Here is a 21218-nt window from a genome sequence, read left to right on the forward strand (position 1 = left end):
TTCTTACAAAAGGACAATCAGAATTGGCATTGCACTAGAGAAATCTCTCTAATAATCATATGCTGATGGCATCTCCTACTGATAATGACAGTGGTGAGAAGGACGGTATTAGGACACATTGATGTGACAGTCTTAGATTTCTCTTGGATCTCAAAGCATGAGTGCCACGGATGTGTGTATAAATGAAACATCGGGAAAGGATTTGAGCGTTAGAAAGAACAGAAAAAGACTTGATCCTCCCAAGCTAAGACATAAAATGCCACAATCTAATACAACATTTATATAGATCATGGCGATAGCTTCTCTTACCTTGATGACACAGGGAACTAATGTTGCAGAACGTTCATGGTAGAAAATCCATAGTTTCCTAAAAGACAGAAACATGATGTCTGAGTGGACATGATAAAGCTGGTCCATGCACCGATATCACACAGCGGCGGGATAGATATCCTCTCTGGTTATCATGGTAAAGCCACCCACAGGGCTCCTGGCCACACGGGAGGCTCCTGCCGGAGCAAACACGAGTCCTGTCCATACAATGAAGGCATAAAGGATGATCCCGACTCTTCTGTGAAGACTAAGGCTAGTTTCACACTAGCGTCGGATTCGGCCCGTCGCATTGAGTTGGGCCGAGATTCCGACGCTAGCGTTTGATGCGCCGCACAACGGGTGCAGCGGATGCATTTCTCCAGCGCATCTGCTGCCCCATTGTGAGGTGCGGGGAGGTGGGGGCGGAGTTCAACGTTTTTTGCTCCCGGCGGTCCGCCACAACACGGCGCAACCGTCGCACGACGGTTGCGACGTGTGTCAATAAGTCGCAATGCGTCGGTAATGTTACTCTATGGGGCGAAAACGCATCCTGCAAACAACTTTGCAGGATGCGTTTTTTCCCCTAAACGACGCATTGCGACGTATTAAAAAAAACGCTAGTGTGAAAGTAGCCTAAGTGAATGACATTATTAGTAGCACAGTAACAGTAATTGTCCTCACTTCATTAAGGTGCCGAACAGCAGAAGGTATTGATGCGGAATACATTAGAAGGAGACTGCAGTCATTTCACAATTTCCACAGCTGTCATCATAATTTTTTCCCCCAACAATCAAAAGTCAACACATTTCTCATTTGAACCAATAACCTGTAAGTGATTTGTAAATTTCCATCTGTAAATATACACAATCATTAAATTTTTTGTCTTGGTGGCCATTGTTGGAAACCTAAAGACCCCATAAACATCAGATTAACTACCGATATCGACGGGTTCATCCGACAGTCTAATATGTATGGGGACAGATGATTTTGCGCTGCCGACCCTTATGTTCTCACTGAGGAAAGCAAGAGAAGTCTGGCAGCGGCTCTTTCACTCAAGGGCCGGCGAGAAACTGCCGGCAGAATGATCGTCAGAAAATGGTTGGGGGCTTCAGACAACTTCTTGCAATTCAAGAACTGTGTAGTGCACACAAGACCTCTTGTAATCTATTAGAACAAGCTCTTGGTCCATCACTGAGGTCCCCGCGAGACTAGCCATTTCAAACAGAAGCCGGCCTGGTGATTGTCCTGCTTTTCTGGCCAGATATGTTTCCTGCAGTGAAGTTGCATTCACATTAATAACCAATCACACAATGTATAGATGGGCGAAGTTCACCAGAATATTAGAAACTGTTTGCTGTTACTTCCATATCTCATATCTTCAAAAGGCATAATAGGGCGCCATAGCCCGGTATATTAAGCCATCAATGCTCAAATATGCCGGTATACATTAATGGGATGTTTACCGGACACCACAATTTCATTGGGAATGGTCAATCATCTAATGTGCATTATTGGCTGTTCTGACTTTTCTTCTACAACTGGTATTGGGACAAAAATAGATTTGGGACAAAAAAAGATTTGATGGATTTCAATATGCTAGATGCTTTTATACTCATGGGAGACAGATCATCACGAGAAATGTTCTCATAGGTTTATTCCTTTCTCCCCAATAAGAACACACGATCGACAAGATCGACCATGCCAAGAAGCGCATATGTATGGAGTCGTCAGGAGGAATTGCTGTTGGTCAAACATTCGGCACCCTAAGGTGTATCACTACATTGTTGATGGATATTAATGACCTTACCACATTATAGAGCATCAATATCGGTATGGTAAGGGTCCAACACCCGGCACCCCCACCAATCAGCTGTTTTCACCTCCAACTCTGTTCACTAGGTATTGTTCACAGTTTACATCCAGATGCCACTGGAGCTGAACACAACTGTTAAGTGGGGGTGTTGGGTCACCACAGATCTGATAATAATGAGATCGAATACCCCATTTAAAGTTCATGTCCAGTCTTAAACTACAAGTCTGCAGTCACTCGATGTGACTCTGCACTTGTGAAACCTAACAGTGTGCACACCGTACACTGTCAGGATTTTCCAGTGCCAGAAGTGAGAGGACATGCGATCTGCATACTTCAAGCCACATTCCAACTAGACATGTCCAGCCTTACTCAATAGATTTGCACTGAACGAGGCCAGATACAGTCTAGTCAGCAAGTGACCGCATGTATGCAAATCGCATGCTTATGGTCACGCCCTTTCCTCTCCCACAATGCCTGCACCGGAGAAATCTGACAGTGTGCAGTGCGCGCCATGTGAGGCTTCACAAGTCTGCAGTCACATAAAGTAACCGTAGACTTGTAGTTTAAGACTGGACATCCCCATTAAGTCCAAGCGAAATCTTTAAATTGAAAACAATGTGCTAAAGGATGACCACTGAAATAACTGGAAATAGAGACTTGACATATGTGGCTACGTTCACATTAGCGTTGTGCGGTGCTGCGTCGGTCACAGCCGTGGCGATGCATGCGTCATGCGCCCCTATATTTAACATGGGGGGGCGCATGGACATGCGTTGTCTTGCGGTTTGTGACGCTTGCGTCATTTTGGCGCAAGCGTCAGGGCGCAGAGGACGCTGCATGATGCAGTTTTTTCTGCGCCAAAAATCATGCAAAAATTAACGCATGCGTCACAAAAAGCTGCGTTTTGCATGCGTTTTTGCATGTGTTGTGCGTTGCGTCGCCGACGTATCACCACACAACGCAAATGTGAACATAGCAGATCTGAAAAATATGAAGTAAAAGTGCTTAAAGGGAACCTGTCACCCCGAAAATCGCGGGTGAGGTAAGCCCACCGGCATCAGGGGCTTATCTGCAGCATTCTGTAATGCTGTAGATAAGCCCCCGATGTTACCTGAAAAAGGAGAAAAAGACGTTATATTATACTCACCCAGGGGCGGTCCCGCTGCTGGTCAGGTCGGATGGGCGTCTCCGGTCCGCTCCGGCGCCTCCTATCTTCTTTCCATGATGTCCTCTTCTGATCTTCAGCCACGGCTCCGGCACAGGCGTACTTTGCTCTGCCCTGTTGAGGGCAGACAAAGTACTGCAGTGCGCAGGCGCCGGGCCTCTGACCCTTCCGGCGCCTGCGCACTGCAGTACTATCCTCTGCCCTCAAGAGGGCAGAGCAAAGTACGCCTGCGCCGGAGCCGTGGCTGAAGATCAGAAGAGGACGTCTTGTAATGAAGATGGGAGGCGCCGCAGCAGACCGGAGACGCCCATCCGACCTGACCAGCAGCGGGACCGCCCCTGGGTGAGTATAATATAACGTCTTTTTCTCCTTTTTCAGGTAACATCGGGGGCTTATCTACAGCATTACAGAATGCTGCAGATAAGCCCCTGATGCCGGTGGGATTACCTCACCCGCGATTTTCGGGGTGACAGGTTCCCTTTAAAGTTATTGCGGTTAATCGATTGTTTAATCGGTTAAGTACAGTAAAACTCTATATTACACAGCTACATAGAAAGACAGAAGAGGTAACCAGAAAAAAAAAGCAAGAGGCGGCATATTTACACAGCAATTACTCAGAGATCCGTGAGCGTTGTTTGCTTTGTATATCAAACATTTGTGTTCTCGTAAATTAGGGATAGTCAATGAACTACAACCCCCCACCGGCTTTTTTTGTTTTTTAATCCAATAAAACATTGTACAAAAATATTTTTCCAATAATTCTAATCAGAAAAATATATCATATTATTATTACTGATTAATACTGTAAGTTAATAAGGTGATAATAGTATTTTTCAGAAATATCTTTTCGGAAAGCTAAAAAAACAGATTAAAAAAATGAATCAAACACAAAGGAAAAATTTGCAGAGGAGCATCAATCACAGGTTCCTGTTCTACTTAATTTATTTACGAAGAGGTAAATTGGATGTGATGTTTGAGAACACGACTTTTCAAGGAGATATTCTCAGTTTATTGAAGTGAAAACATCATTCCGTATTTGGCTTTTCACATTGTAAATTGAAGACCATTTTACAGTATGAGGCTCGGAGGTATGCATAAAAAGTAATGAAAGCAGAACAAAAGTAAAACAAGAAAATGAAATATGCGCTCATTAAATAAACAATGTTAGAAAAACAGACCTTGAATGAAAATGCCCTTTGTGTAATAAGTATTCAGTGAATAGTACAGTACATTTATGAAATTATTGGCTGAGCCACTTTGTCGCAGAGCAGAAAGATGTTGCTATGACAAACAGCCAGAAATAAATGACATTTAAGCTTCTGGGATAAGTGAAACAGGCTGCTGTCTATACAAGACTGGCTCCAAACTCTGATGGGTTACAGTTTTCTCAGAAGGTCTCTTAAAAATTGGCACCACTATTGTCTGTGGACTGTGTCTGGAACTGAAGTTCAGGCCTATTCAATTCAATGGAGCAGAGTTACAATTCCAGACAAAACCTGCAGACACAAGTGGCGCTGTTTCTGGGGAGAAAAAACATATTGTAAACTCCTTGCTGAATATAGTGGAAAATAAAAATTCAAACAAAGCTTAAAGGAAAATTACTAATGGAGGGGCACATGAACGGACTTGATTATCTGCAGCCTCTATTAAATAACAACATGCATGACATTGTGCATGTGCTGTTCTCCAAGGTCGTGTGCAGTAGCGTGTAATGGAGCCCCTGATCGATGGGGCTGTCACCATGTCTTACTACTAGAGGAAGAAGACTGTACAGAATAAGAAGAAGAACTTGTCAGATGAAGACATCGGTGATGATGATGTGCTACTCAAACTATACTTGTAGTAAGGTGATTTTTGTGAACATCTGCCAAAGTAAGGACAGAGTGGTCACTGTAGAATAAGATGGGTAATTTTGTTTGCGCTTATCTGATCCGGTATCCTGTCTGGTTCTCGGTGGCAACCAATACCTCGGTCAGGTATTCTGGGTGTCTGTGACATTTACCAGGCTTGCAACGTCGTGATATCTCAAGAGGAAGAGTGAGTGGACCTCACACGCCAAAGGTGCCAAGGATGCTGGTAGGACAATGCAAGGAGCAAAAGTGCAGAACAGCTGTCACAGAGCTGGATCCCGAGACAGGGCAGTGCAAATCGAATTACAAACCTCTGGTCAATAGCTTTAACTTCTTACAATTCAAAAAACTTCTTGCTTTTTATCTTCCTACTCCTACTGGTTTCGGGAGACATCTCCCCCAACCCTGGTCCACCATTCCACAACCTCAACTGCTACCCTACCTCACATCAAAACCATTCTAACCTTATTAATATTACTTGCACTCCCTCATCTCCTTCTTTCAATTGTGCCCTTTGGAATCCACATTCTGTATGTAACAAGCTTCCTTTCCTGCACAACTACTTTCTGAACAACTCTCTAAATCTATTGGCCCTCACTGAAACCTGGATCCAGGATTCTGACACTGTCTCCCCTGTTGCCATTTCCCATGATGGCCTACAATTCTCCCATTCCCCGAGACCCACAAACAGACCTGGTGGTGGAGTCGACAGGTCCCCATGCTCACCCACTTCCTGGACCATTTCTCTGCCTGGCTGCCGCACTTCATGTCCTCAGAACTCCCAACCCTTATCCTGGGAGACTTCAACAACCCCATAAACAACCCCACTTCTACATCTGCATCCCAGCTTCTATCACTAACCACTTCGCTTGGCCTCTCACAGCTCTCAACCTCTGAGACACACAAGGACGGTAACACCCTTGACCTGGTCTTTGTCCGGCTGTGTTCAATCTCCTACCTAAGTAACTCACCGCTTCCCCTCTCTGACTAGAACATTCTCTCCTTCATGCTCACAAATCCTCGCTCACCCCAGCACCCGCCTTCCTACCATTCAGTCAGAAATCTACAAGCCATTAACCGTCATACACTTTCAGACTCCTTACACTCACTGTCCCCAATCTCCTCTTTTTCCTGTCCTGATCTGGCGGTACATCACTACAATGACACACTTAGAAGCACCCTAGACCAAGTAGCTCTTCTCATCCTCAGAACCTTCAAACACAGAGTAAGACAGCCCTGGCTCACATCACAAACCTGATTTCTCTAGCGATGCTCTAGGAGTGCTGAACGCTTATGGAGGAAAACTCGGACACCAGAAGACTTCATACACTTCAAATTTATGTTAAAAACCTATAACCTCTATTCACATCGCCAAACAGACCTACTTCACCACTCTGATCTCCTCACTATCCAGCAACCCCAAGAAACTTTTTGACACCTTTCACTCCCTCCTCAGGCCAAAAGCTCAAGCCCCTATCACAGACATTTGTGCTGATGACCTGGCCGCCCACTTTATAGAGAAAATAGACAATATCCATCAGGAAATCCGCTCCCAGACACCAAGTTCAGTGACTCCCATCCCTCCCTGCATCTCCCCTGGCTCACTCTCCGAATTTGATCCCATCACAGAAGAAGTCTCCAGGCTCCTCTCTACTTCTCGTCTGACTACATGCTCTACCGACCCCATTCCCTCTCATCTCCTCCAGCCTCTCTCTCCAGTCATCACTACTCACCTAACTACAATCTCTAATCTCTCACTCTCCTCAGGCATTTTCCCGTCCTCCTTCAAACACTCTATCATTACTCCATTACTAAAGAAACCCACCCTCAACCCATCCTACACAAACAACTACAGACTGGTCTCCAATCTCCCCTTCATCTCTAAACTCTTGGAGCTCCTAGTCTACTCCCGCCTTACCCGTTACCTCTCCATTCACTCCCTCCTAGACCCTTCACAGTCCGGCTTCCGCCCCCTACACTCGACAGAAACTGCACTCAAAGTGACCAACGATCTTCTGACAGGAAAATGTAACGGTGACCACGCTCTGCTTATTCTTCTTGATCTTTCGACACTGTTGACCACCCTCTCGTACTCTCTAGGCTCTAGTCACTTGGCATTAAGGACACTGCTCTCCCCTGGTTCTCCTCTTATCTTTCTGACCGCTCCTTCAGTGTTCTGTTCTCTGGCTCCACTTCATCTCCTCTTCCTCTCACTGTCGGGGTACCCCAGGGCTCAGTCCTTGGCCCCCTTCTCTTCTCCCTCTACACGGCCCCAATTGGACAGACCATCAGGGCCTAAAATATAGACAATAGCCTACTATGTCTATAAGGAAATTAGGCCCTGACATTGTTGGAGGGTGTGATATATCATTTATTTCTCCTCAACTGTTTTAATGAACATGGTTTTTCTGGTTATAGTCTCCTGTTGATATTTGTTCACAATGCTTGAGATGATGACATGTAGGCCCGACATGCAATCATGACAGCCAGTTACTTACATCACCATCGACAGCCTGACAACATGTCACCTCACCTGTAAACAAAAACTGAGGAGAAACCCATAGAGTTTAACATCTTGTTAGTTCACCTAAATGTTAACCCGATGTGTAACGGCGACCAATGTTCAGCTTCACTGAATCCAGAGACGTACGTCTGTTAATGTAAAATCCATTTATCCATTCACCTGGTCCTACAGTGAGAACACTGAATGCTTCCTCCCTGACTTCCAGGCCTTTCATTAGTCACCCGCTCACACGTTTTATAGCATGGCAGCTCAGGGTTGAGAACTAAACTGCACAAGTTATCCAACACATTAGGAATTACTAAACAAGTGTTAAACGTACAGAGACGTTGGTACTTGGCTGCATGGAGAGTACTTTTATTGCAGCTAATTATACACAGAGCGTGAATGTGCCTGAGAATTCCAGAAAATGGCTTTAGATTTCTCCAATCATCAAAATACAATAGACTGGTGGAGCCCATCAATATCAAAGGGTGCTTCTGACATTAGTCTAAGGTTTATGGAGGGTGGTTGGAGGAGGCTTTAGGCTCAATTTACAGTAGATTTTTATGTAAAAATCTATCTCAAACCAAAATCCAGATGTATAATGTACTTCAATTAGGAAGGCATATGCTGTAAGTATATCCTTGGCCAGGTAAGCTTCGATCTGAAAACCTTTTTTTTTCTTCTTATAACTGTATTTAAAGTGTTCCTCGGGAGTTCAGCCATGTTGGGGAAAAACTAAGGAGCAAATAAGAGCAAATATGGTTTTATACGATAATATTACTCATCTAATGGTGCTGCAACAATCTCTAGGCATATACCAGCTGCTGCAAACTACGGGTCATCGGACCAGAAGTTTAGTTGTAAGGAAATCAAGAGTTTTTTTTCTTCTTGCGCTGGTGAAATCCCACAAATGGACCCAGAGATCTTTACTGTGGTTGTATCCTTAGGAAGACGATGGATAACTTTGAAAGGCGTAAATAAGAAAACAGCAAAAACAAAAGCTACATTTTACTCATTTCCATCCATTCGTGGGATTTCACCAGCAGCGCAAGAGAAAAACGCTTCATTTCCATGTCTGGGTTCAGCCATGTCCTTCCATCTCATCGTCCCGTGTACGGCTGTAAGATAACTGGCTGCAGCAGAATCCTCCTTGCTCTGCTCTCTGCAGTAATAAAATAAATCTCTAAGCTCTATTTCCATTACGCAGGCCGGACTGGCCATCTGGCAATTCTGAGAAAATGCCAGAAGGGCCTGTCTGGTCATGGGCCGCCTTGTCTGCTACGTTGGTAACAGAATCGGTGTTCTCAAGACACCCATAATGTTAAGAATTGTGATGAAACACAAAGTTGCTGACTCTGTCACTTACCCCAGCAGGCCACGGGTATCATTAGAAATGTTGGTCTTGTGGTAGATCTTGCTGTATTCAATAGCAAAGGGATGTGACTAACAAAATCCCCCCCAGGTCTACCATGAGTATCTAAGGCATGAACGATTAAGACTGTCTATTACTGTAACACTGATGGACAATACTACTTTTGTAATATTATGAATTTGAAATCAATATGTTTGCAATCAAGTGACAACATTTTTGTAAAAAAGAAAGGGTATGTACACACAGTTTTTTCTGGTTGTTAAAAAGAAGATTTCCATTGGAAACCCTTCGGGAAACGCTCCTTGTATGAGGAGTTTTCATTTCCTGAAGCATTTCCTCAGTCGTTTTTAAGCATTTTCAAAGAGATTTTTTCATAAAGTGTTTATTTTATTTATTTTTTTCTGAAGCCTTTTGATTGTACAGTGCCTAGTGCGTTTCAGGAGGTGCTTAAAACCTGAAACAGAAGAAAAACCCTCAAAAGACTGAACATATAACCAGCAACTTGGTTTTGAATTGATTAGGAAGAGTCCTTAAAGTGTTTTTATTTATTTTTTTACAGTTTTTCAGGAGTTTTTTGAAGCTCTCAAAAAAGTCTGCGTGCACGTAGTCTTAGAGTATGTGCACTTGGCCTCTTTTTTCTGTGTTTGAGGGAACATCTGAAGGCAAAATATAAGGTTTGGAGAGTTTCCACTCTTTCTGCTCCAAAAACGCCTTATGAATACTCAGTGTGCACATAGCCTTAGTTTAGAAAAACTTCACAAAAACAGCCCCACTGGTCTCTGCTTCTTATTTCCATTCCTGACCCACTGGAAAGTAAAAAAAAAAGTAATTTCAATTGTTGGAGAAAATGGTTATGTCCTAAAAAGAGAAAATGTGTATGATGATGTATAGGTTTCCGCAGAAACCCTGTGTTTAGTGTACGACCCCACAGTCTATGTGACATTTTGACACAGAAAACATGGGTGTCATTCACAGCTGCCATATATACCATAGCTAATCTTGCATAAGGACTTGACAACATAATGATAGTTTATGATTTCTACGTATGAAGTGAAAGTTGAGAACTCAATAAAAACGCCGCCACCCACTTATTATCAACAGATGACAGCTTGGTCGGAATTACAGTGAAGAACAGTGAAACAATGAAAGAGGAAATCTCCCATGGAGGTTCCTGTAACCAGAGGCATGGAAATTTCCTTAAAAATAAGCCTACTGCTCCAATCTTGCAGTTACAGATTGATATAAAAATGTGACATCTGTCGAGAGCCATTTCAACAAGAGAAAAAATACAAAAGCACACGGGTCTTTTCAATTGGCTGAATTTTCGGAAATTTTTACTACTTCTCATGTGTGGACAAATAGTAAAAGGCTCTTTTCTGTTATACATTAATGATAAGGATTCTTCATGGGCAGAGTCTATGTCCCAGCTTTCAAGAAAGGGGGCACAGCAGCTTTTACAGCAATCAAGGGTTATTATAAAGGTTAGGCACTCCCCAATCACACTTTATGGCTTATCGTAGATATATTAAATTGAAAGACCCCTGTTAAAAATTACAGAATGATCAAATTTTCCAACAAGACAGCTTTCTTCCCTCATTGTGCGTTGACTTGTAAGGATGGGTCTACATAGTGAATGAGACGGGTTGTCTGGTCTCACTCTATATGACAGCATACTGCTGAATTGTGGAAATGGTCTACGGTCACAATTGCCATGTATTCCTGGTGCGGGTGGACAATACGTAGACTTTTAATACTTGTGATCACATGCCAACTAGGCTTCAACACTTCCCACAATTCTGTTCTTTAAAGAGAAGCCAAAGGCTAGTCACTATGTGACCACAAGTATGTAAACTGCATACATGAGATCAAATGACAGCCAACCCCTCACTATTCGACAGTCTGCAGTAATAGACATCAAAAATGGTGATTACAGCACTCCTGTGGCTGTGGATGGTGCCCAAGTAGGATCTTATCACATGTAAATCTTGTAGAAAACTTGGCACTTGGGTAAATGTAAGCACATTATTTTTGGATTGCCTGCACAAAATAAAATTAAGAAACATTTTGGTCCCACAATGACCTTCATCAGTCAGAAAGATTGCAGTGTGCACAGGGTTCCAGGCAGAAACAAACGCTCAGGATAAGCAGGACATGCTGCAGCAGTGTGTGGCCAAGTCGACCTGTCATTGGCTACAGCAGAGCACAGCGAAGGTTCTGGAGTGGCCATCTTAGTCTCCTGACCTCAATATCATTGAGCCACTCTGGGGAGATCTCAAGCGCACAGTTCATGCCAGACAGCCCAGGAATTTACAGGAACTGGAGGCTTTTTGCCAAAAAGAGTGGGCAGCTTTACCATCTGAGAAAATAAAGAACCTCATCCACAACTACCACAAAAGACTTCAAGCTGTCATTGATGTTAGAGGGGGCAATACACGGTATTAAGAAATGGGGTATGTGAACTAGTAATCAGGGTCATTTGGATGTTTTGGGTTGTCATTATGATTTAAAAAGAGAAACAGTAGCTTGACAATAAATGGCTTCACCCAACCACTAACCATAAGTGGAGAGAAAGTTTTGGTGTTATCATTCATATTCTCTGAAACATTTTTGCCGGGGTATGTAAACTTTTGAGCACAACTGTATTTTTGTTTGCTGCGTCGCTTACCCCATGTGCAAGACATTTCAGTATCTTAAGTATCCATGGTTATGATCACTAGCAATAAATAAATGTCACTGTATGAGTGATTGTAACCATGGATACTGCAATTCCCTGTACAATGGGTAAGTGTCAGAGAATCAGAAGAACTATACTACATTTCTAATTGGAGGTATTTGATTATTACTGTAGTAATACAGCTACGTAAACTGAAACTGAAACATATCAAACTTCTGAAAGTTACACCTGAATTATCACTTTGACTGCTGTGTCATCCTGTCCTTATATTGTATGAGCTGATCTTACACATAAAATCCATCTATTACTATAGAGTGCATGGAGAAAGAAAAACTATTCATTGCATTAACGGGTTGGTCCGAAACATAAATTAATTTTCATTCTAACTCCCTATCTATTTGATGCTATAATCTAATCTATTTTCTGATGTACTTTAATTAAAAATGTCCTATCCTTCCCTAACTACATTATCTAACTGCTTTTAATTTTTTTCCTACTTCCTTTTTGATGATGCTTCATTTGAGAATCCAAGTGCATGCTGGGATAGTAAAAAAAGTATCATCGGGGAGTAGAGGCTGGGGTCTCTGTCGCAGTCCCTGTCTCCTCCCTGAAATAAAGCATCATCAGTGACCTTTGTTTCAGGGGCTGGGCTAGTCCCTGCAGGATGTCGACTGTGCAGTGTGCACAATGACAGCATGCTGCCCTGCAATTGCGGTGCTGGTCTCTGCACGATGGGTATTGTGACAATTGCCGACTCATTATTGCTGATCTGACCTGGCAGTAGAACGCACTGTCTTTGTGCACATCGCACAGTGGATATTGGACATGGACTAGCCCAGCCCCTTAATCGAGCGTCATCGACGTTTCTATCAGAGAAAGCGCAAAGGCTGCACCAGTTGTCGCAGCCTATGCTCCCGATGCTTTGTTTGAGCATCCCAGCATGTATGTAATAGGATTCTCATATGAAGCGTCATCAAAAAGGAAGTAGGGGGAAAAAAGAAAAGCAGTTATATAGTATAGGAAGGGAAGGATAGGGAATTTTTATTTAAAGAATATTAGAAAATAGTTTAGATTATGGCACTAAACAGGGATTTAGGACACATTGACCACCCCTTTAATGTAAGCCAATTCTTCTTCAAAAAAATAAATAAAAAATATATACAGTACAGACCAAAAGTTTGGACACACCTTCTCATTTAAAGATTTTTCAGTATTTTCATGACTATGAAAATTGTAAATTCACACTGAAGGCATCAAAACTATGAATTAACACATGTGGAATTATATACTTAACAAAAAAGTGTGAAACAATTGAAATTATGTCTTATATTCTAGGTTCTTCAAAGTAGCCACCTTTTGCTTTGATGACTGCTTTGCACACTCTTGGCATTCTCTTGATGAGCTTCAAGAGGTAGTCACCGGGAATGGTTTTCACTTCACAGGTGTGCCCTGTCAGGTTTAATAAGTGTCATTTCTTGCCATATAAATGGGGTTGGGACTATCAGCTGTGTTGTGCAGAAGTCTGGTGGATACACAGCTGATAGTCCTACTGAATAGACTGTTAGAATTTGTATTATGGCAAGAAAAAAAGCAGCTAAGTAAAGAAAAACGAGTGGCCATCATTACTTTAAGAAATGAATGTCAGTCAGTCTGAAAAATTGGGAAAACTTTGACAGTGTCCCCAAGTGCAGTTGCAAAAAACATCAAGCGCTACAAAGAAACTGGCTCACATGTGGACCGCCCCAGGAAAGGAAGACCAAGAGTCACCTCTGCTTCTGAGGATAAGTTTATCCGAGTCACCAGACTCAGAAATTGCAGGTTAACAGCAGCTCAGATTAGAGACCAGGTCAATGCCACACAGCGTTCTAGCAGCAGACACATCTCTACAACAACTGTTTAGAGGAGACTTTGTGCAGCAGGCCTTCATGGTAAAATAGCTGCTAGGAAACTACTGCTAAGGACAGGCAACAAGCAGAAGAGACTTGTTTGGGCTAAAGAACACAAGGAATGGACATTAGACAAGTGGAAATCTGTGCTTTGGTCTGATGAGTCCAAATTTGAGATCTTTGGTTCCAACCACCGTGTTTTTGTGCGACGAAGAAAAAGTGAACGGATGGACTCTACATGCCTGGTTCCCACCATGAAGCATGGATGAGGAGATGTGATGGTGTGGGGTGCTTTGCTGGTGACACTGTTGGGGATTTATTCAAAATTTAAGGCATACTGAACCAGCATGGCTACCCCAGCATCTTGCAGCGGAATGCTATTCCATCCGGTTTGCGTTTAGTTGGACCATCATTTATTTTTCAACAGGACAATGACCCAAAACACACCTCCAGGCTGTGTAAGGGCTATTTGACCACCAAGAAGGAGAGTGATGGGGTGCTACGCCAGATGACCTGGCCTCCACAGTCACCAGACCTGAACCCAATCGAGATGGTTTGGGTTGAGCTGGACCGCAGAGTAAAGGCAAAAGGGCCAACAAGTGCTAAGCATCTCTGGGAACTCCTTCAAGATTGTTGGAAGACCATTTCCGGTGACTACCTCTTGAAGCTCATCAGTTGTTTCACACTTTTTTGTTAAGTATATAATTCCACATGTGTTAATTCATAGTTTTGATGCCTTCAGTGTGAATTTACAATTTTCAAAGTCATGAAAATGCAGAAAAATCTTTAAATGAGAAGGTGTGTCGAAACTTTTGGTCTGTACTGTATATATACCATACTTCTCAAAAAAGAGGCAGCACTCCATCATTTCAGTGTTAGATGGGCAGGATTTTAATCAACCCACTTGTCTGGGCGACGTTTTGGCTCTGAATGAGCCTTTCTCAAGCCTCTATCTATATCTCTATATAGATCTCTCTCTTATATATATATATATATATATACACACACACACAGTATGTATATATATATATATATATATATATATATATATATATATATATATATATATATATGTAAATATTTAAAAAGTTACAGATCTCTCTCCCAATCTAGGTATACCCAAGGCTACATCTATAGAAATGGGTCATCCTACACGTCTAGTGGAAGTAAGGGCTTTATTCCAATATCTATGAGGATTCGTTGCTACTATACTATGTTCACATAATTTTTTACATCTCTACATGTTCACTATTCTTTAAACACAAAATAGCAAAAACAGGAATCTTCCTTCACATTGGTTGTTTATTTTTAATTTGTTACCGGTATTTTCCACAGAACAGAAAAAACATTAAAAAAACTTTAGTAAATAATCAGCAACACAACAAGTTTACCCCTGAGGGACAGAAAATTCCATATTTTAACATTTCTACAGGGACCTTGACTGTCCAATCGCTCCAGTATGTGCCTGGCTCCAAGCCCAGGGCATTCTCTCTATTTCCAAAGACCAATCGCACAGCATGCACACGGACCTCATGGATTCTTCTACGACTCTGGCCAGATGGCCTTTTTTTTTCCATATCAAAGAAAAAGAATAATACAAGTCTTCTCCTCATGCTGAATATAAAGCAAACTAAGAAAACAGAATGACTGTGGGTTTAAGGAGTAGAAATAATCTATTTTGCTCAGCGGAACCTAACATTGTCAGTCAAGGAAACCACAAAGACCACGATGTTCACTCCATGTCACAGGCTTATCTCTGCTTCCTGGACCCTTGTCCACAGGAGATGTGGAGATGGAGGATAACAAGGGTAACTGCAGTCTTTCCAGAAGATCAGATCTCATGTACAAGGAAAAGAAGTGTGCACAAAGCCCACACAGACGGCCTACTACAGAGATCTAGGCAGCTCATGTGCCACCAAATGGTACATCTGGACAGCACCGTATTACAAACATATTTTTCTCTAGGGAAATTCAATCAAGTGGAGAACGCATCCTTATTATGACATCCAATGGAGAACTTCACATTCACACATGCCTCTGTTATGAAATCTGAGTACTGGAAAGTCATGGTTGCCAACAGGGATTGCCCTGCCATTTTGGAAAAAAATCCTGCTGAGTTTAGCGTTGTCCTAGATTACATAGTAACATAGTAACATAGTTAGTAAGGCCGAAAAAAGACATTCGTCCATCCAGTTCAGCCTAGATTGAAAAGGGATGAGGTTTAAAGTAAACCAAGAACAAAAGTGGGTGTTCTCATTCTATTCACCCCTTCCTGTGACGTCACATAGAGCAGAGTTTTCTCTTCCGGTCACTGGTGACGTCATGATGATTGACAGCCAGCTCCCTGCCACTTAACTGTGGGGTGGCGACTATCAATCAGCATGACATCAGCAGTTATGCCCCGTTGAGAGGACAGACTAGGAGAGAAGGTGCTGCTTTCATGGTGAGAGGTGAAATGAAGCTAAGCTAAACCAGCAGAGACTGACCCATGCAAACCTGGATAACCCTTTAAACATCCCTATCCATCCACCAACAGTGTTGGCAATAATTCTGTATAGATTGATATAGATGAGCTTTAATAAAACCGCATACAGCTACAGTCATGGCCAAAAGTATTAACACCCCTGCAATTCTGACAGATAATACTCAGTTTCTTCCTGAAAATGATTGCAATCACAAATTCTTTGGTATTATCATCTTCATTTAATTTGTCTTAAATGAAAAAACACAAAAAGAATTGTCCTAAAGCCAAATTGGATATAATTCCACACCAAACATAAAAAAGGGGGTGGACAAAAGTATTGGCACCATTCGAAAAATCATGTGATGCTTAATAATAATAATCTTTATTTTTATATAGCGCTAACATATTCTGCAGCGCTTTACAGTTTGCACACATTATCATCACTGTCCCCGATGGGGCTCACAATCTAGAATCCCTATCAGTATGTCTTTGGAATGTGGGAGGAAACCGGAGTGCCCGGAGGAAACCCACACAAACACGGTGAGAACATACAAACTCTTTGAAGATGTTGTCCTGGGTGGGATTAGAACCCAGGACCCCAGCGCTGCGAGGCTGCAGTGCTATCCACTGCGCCACCGTGCTGCCCATGATGCTTCCCTAATTTGTGTAATTAACAGCACCTGTAACTTACCTGTGGCACCAAACAGGTGTTGGCAATAACTAAATCACACTTGCAGCCAGTTGACATGGATTAAAGTTGACTCAACCTCTGTCCTGTGTCCTTGTGTGCACCACATTGAGCATGGAGAAAAGAAAGAAGACCAAAGAACTGTCTGAGAACTTGAGAAACCAAATTGTGAGGAAGCATGAGCAAACTCAAGGCTACAAGTCCATCTCCAAAGACCTGAATGTTCCTGTGTCTACCGTGCGCAGTGTCATCAAGAAGTTTAAAGTCCATGGCACTATGGCTATCCTCCATAGATGTGGACGGAAAAGAAAAATTGACAAGAGATTTCAACGCAAGATTGTGCGGATGTTGGATAAAGAACCTAGACTAACATCCAAACAAGTTCAAGCTGCCCCGCAGTCCGAGGGTACAACAGTGTCAACCTGTACTATCCGGGTCGGCGTCTGAATGAAAAGGGACTGTATTGGTAGGAGACCCAGGAAGACCCCACTTCTTACCCCGAGACATAAAAAAGCCAGGCTGGAGTTTGCCAAAACTTACTTGAAAAAGCCTAAAATGTTTTGGAAGAATGTTCTCTGGTCAGATGAGACAAAAGTAGAGCTTGTTGGGCAAAGGCATCAACATAAGAGTTTACAGGAGAAAAAAAGAGGCATTCAAAGAAAAGAACACGGTCCCTACAGTCAAACATGGCAGAGGTTCCCTGATGTTTTGGGGTTGCTTTGCTGCCTCTGGCACTGGACTGCTTGACCGTGTGCATGGCATTATGAAGTCTGAAGACTACCAACAAATTTTGCAGCATAATGCAGGGCCCAGTGTGAGAAAGCTGGGTCTCCCTCAGAGGTCATGGGTCTTCCAGCAGGACAATGACCCAAAACACACTTCAAAAAGCACTAGAAAATGGTTTGAGAGAAAGCACTGGAGACTTCTAAGGTGGCCAGCAATGAGTCCAGACCTGAATCCCATAGAACACCTGTGGAGAGATCTAAAAATGGCAGTTTGGAGAAGGCACCCTTCAAATATCAGGGACCTGGAGAAGTTTGCCAAAGAAGAATGGTCTAAAATTCCAGCAGAGCATTGTAAGACTCATTGATGGTTACCGGAAGTGGTTGGTCGCAGTTATTTTGGCTTAAGGTTGTGCAACCAAGTATTAGGCTGAGGGTGCCAATACTTTTGTCTGGCCCATTTTTGGAGTTGTGTGTGAAATGATCAATGTTTTGCTTTTTGCTTCATTCTCTTTTGTGTTTTTTCATTTAAGACAAATTAAATGAAGATAATAATACCAAAGAATTTGTGATTGCAATCATTTTCAGGAAGAAACTGAGTATTATCTGACAGAATTGCAGGGGTGTTAGTACTTTTGGCCATGACTGTATGTGCACAAGCTTTCGAGGTTTCTCATTAACTAACCTAAAAGTGGCTAATAAAAAAAACACTATAAAAATTTCAGTGTAGGCTAGGCAATCTCCAGGAAATTAGCCCAATAAAATATTACTTTTTTCCTACCGATTATACTTTAATTTACTTTCAGTCTTAAGAATCTCAAAAATCAATAATCAGAGATGTCAGATGTTCTTGCATTTCAGTTCTGCATTGTTGGAATTTCTAGACTACTAGGTTCCAGATTAAAGTAATTTTAATAAATTAATTAAAACTACTGTTTGAAAACTGGAGTCCGGATGTAGTCTAGTTTTCTTTATGCTTTTCATGTCCAATTATTATAAAGCCACATACAAAGCACACACTATAAGGTGGGGAAAATTATTCACCCAGCATTGTATTGCAAATTCTGTAAAATAAAAAAAAGCTAGAAGAAAGCCAACAAAAATAAATAAAAAATACAGCATTAAAATATGCAGCTGGCAGCCATCCATCCATCACCGGAAATAACAGCCCAAGGTAATTTAATAATGTCTGCTTGGCAAACACAAAGTGTGCATAATAACCTGACCGTATATGGCCATAATTGCCCTTACAGAACACCACAATTTGGGCGACACATGGAAAATGGGAAAGGTTCTGGCGTCTGGTCTAACTGTATAGATAATTAGATCATAATGCAGGAAAACATAACAGACATTGTACTCCATAATGTAAAAGCCTATTATAATAATAAACATAAAAGTCGTAAAAACCATATTCATGTAAGACTCCTACTGACCACAGCTCATTTTTAGCTAAGATTGTTTGGCATTTGTACAAAGGGATTTTCACAATAATCCAATTTGTTTGTAGCAAAAAACTGTATATATACATACATTTTGCACAAATTTTTCTTTTTTACCGTAGGTACACTTCACCTGTGAGAGACAGAATCTAAAAATAGAAGAAAAACAGAAAATCGCATTGTATGATTTTTAAATACCGTAATTAAATTGCATTTTATTACATGAAAACGTATATGATCACCTACCAACCAGCAAGAATTCTGGCTCTCATAGACCAGTTCGTTTTTCTTTAAGAATCCCTCCTACTCTACACTGATTACCTGTATTAATTGCACCTGTTTGAACTTGTTATCTGTATAAAAGACACCTGTCCACACACTCAATCAATCACGCTCCCACATCTCCACCATGGCCAAAACCAAAGAGCTGTCTCAAGAAACCAGGGACAAAATTGTAGACCTACACAAGGCTGGGATGGGCTTTCAAGACAATAGGCAACAACTGTTGGCACAATTATTAGAAAATGGAAGAAACACAAGATGACTATAAAACTTCTTCAGTCTGGGGCTCCATACAATATCTCGCCTTGGCGGTAAGTATGATTCTGAGAAATGTCATGAATCAGCCCAGATCTACACCAGTAAACCTGGTTATTGATCTGAAAAGAGCTGGGACCACAGTCTCAACACATTACTGCTAGTAACACACTACGCCGTCATGGATTAAAATCTGGCAGCGCACGCAAGGTCCCCCTGCTCATGCCAGCACATGTCCAGGCCTGTTTGAAGTTCACCAATAACCATCTGGATGATCCACAGGAGGCATGGGAGAAGGTCATGTGGTCAGATGAGACCAAAATAGAACTTTTTGGCATCAACTCCACTTACCGTGTTCAAAGGAAGAAAAATAATGAGTACAAACCCAAGAACACCGTCCCAACCGTGAAGCGTGGTGGAGGAAACATCATATTTTGAGGAGAACTTTTCTGCAAAAGGGACAGGACGACTGCATCATATTCAAAGGAGCATGGATGGGGTCATGTTTGGCAAGATTTTGGTCAACAACCTCCTTCACTCAGTAAGAGCATTGAAGATGGGTTGTGGCTGGGCCTTCCAGCATGACAATCACCCTAAACTCACAGCCAGAGCAACTAACGTGTGGCTCCAAAAGAACCATTTTCAGGTCTTGGAGTTTCCTAGTCAGTCTCCAGACCTGAACCCAATAGAAAATCTTTGGAGGGAGCTGAAACTCAATTTTGCCCAGCGACAACCCTGAAATCTGAAAGATCTGGAGAAGATCTGTATGGAGGAGTGGGCAAAAATCTCTGCTGCAGTGTGTGCAAACTTGGTCAAGAACTACAGGAAACGTCTGACCTCTGTAATTGCAATTAAAGTTTTCTGAACCAAATATTAAGTTTTGTTTTTCTATTGGATCAAATACTTATTTCATGTAAAGTAATTAAGTAAAAATCATACAATGTGATTTTCTGGTTTTATTTTTAGATTCTGTCTCTCACAGTTGAAGTGTATCTTTGATAAAAAATTACAGACCTCTCCATTCTTTGTAGATGGGAAAACTTGCAAAATCGGCAGTGTGTCAAATACTTATTTTCCCCACTGTATAGTAATTTTAAAGTTAGTTAAAGGGAACCTGTCACCCCCAAAATCGAAGGTGAGCTAAGCTCTCCGGCATCAGGGGCTTATTTACAGCATTCTGCAATGCTGTAGATAAGCCCCAGATGTATCCTAAAAGATGAGAAAAAGAGGTTAGATTATACTCACCCAGGGGCGGTCCTGCTGCGGTCCAGTCCGATGGGTGTCGCGGTCCGGGGCCTCCCATCTTCTTACACGATGACGTACTCTTCTTGTCTTCACGCTGCGGCCCTCTGTTGAGGGCAGAGCAAAGTACTGCAGTGGGCAAGAACCGGGAAAGGTCAGAGATGCCCAGCACCTGCGCACTGCAGTACTTTGCGCTGCCCTCAACAGGGCAGACAAAGTACGCCGGAGCCGCAGAGTGAAGACAAGAAAAGGACGTCATCGTAAGAAGATGGGAGGCCCCGGACCGGACCACGAAGCCCATCGGATCGGCCGCCCTCGTGAGTATAATCTAACCTCTTTTTCTCATCTTTCAGGTTACATCGGGGACTTATTTACAGCTTTCCCGAATGCTGTAGATAAGCCCCTGATGCCGGTGGGCTTAGCTCATATACGATTTTGGGGGTGACAGGTTCTCTTTAAAAAAAAAAAGTATTTTGAAATAGTTCTCATTTTTTTCCCAACCTTCATTTAAAAAGCTATAGTTCTGGGCTTAAGGGAATCTGCAATTT

The 21218-nt window shown here is 42.2% G+C and overlaps 1 protein-coding gene across 6 annotated transcripts in view; it reads right to left on the minus strand.

Moving 5' to 3' along the window:
- Positions 1–21218, minus strand: part of PLCB4 (phospholipase C beta 4) — a 400742-nt gene that overhangs the window by 347308 nt on the left and 32216 nt on the right. For all 6 annotated transcript variants that reach the window (XM_069768811.1, XM_069768812.1, XM_069768808.1 and 3 more), the window contains exon 2: positions 310–367. The gene's annotated coding sequence lies outside the window, so the exon portion shown is untranslated. The remainder of the gene's footprint in view (positions 1–309; positions 368–21218) is intronic.

This window comes from Ranitomeya imitator, chromosome 5, assembly GCF_032444005.1.
Source record: "Ranitomeya imitator isolate aRanImi1 chromosome 5, aRanImi1.pri, whole genome shotgun sequence".
Classification (NCBI taxonomy): Eukaryota; Metazoa; Chordata; class Amphibia; order Anura; family Dendrobatidae; genus Ranitomeya; species Ranitomeya imitator.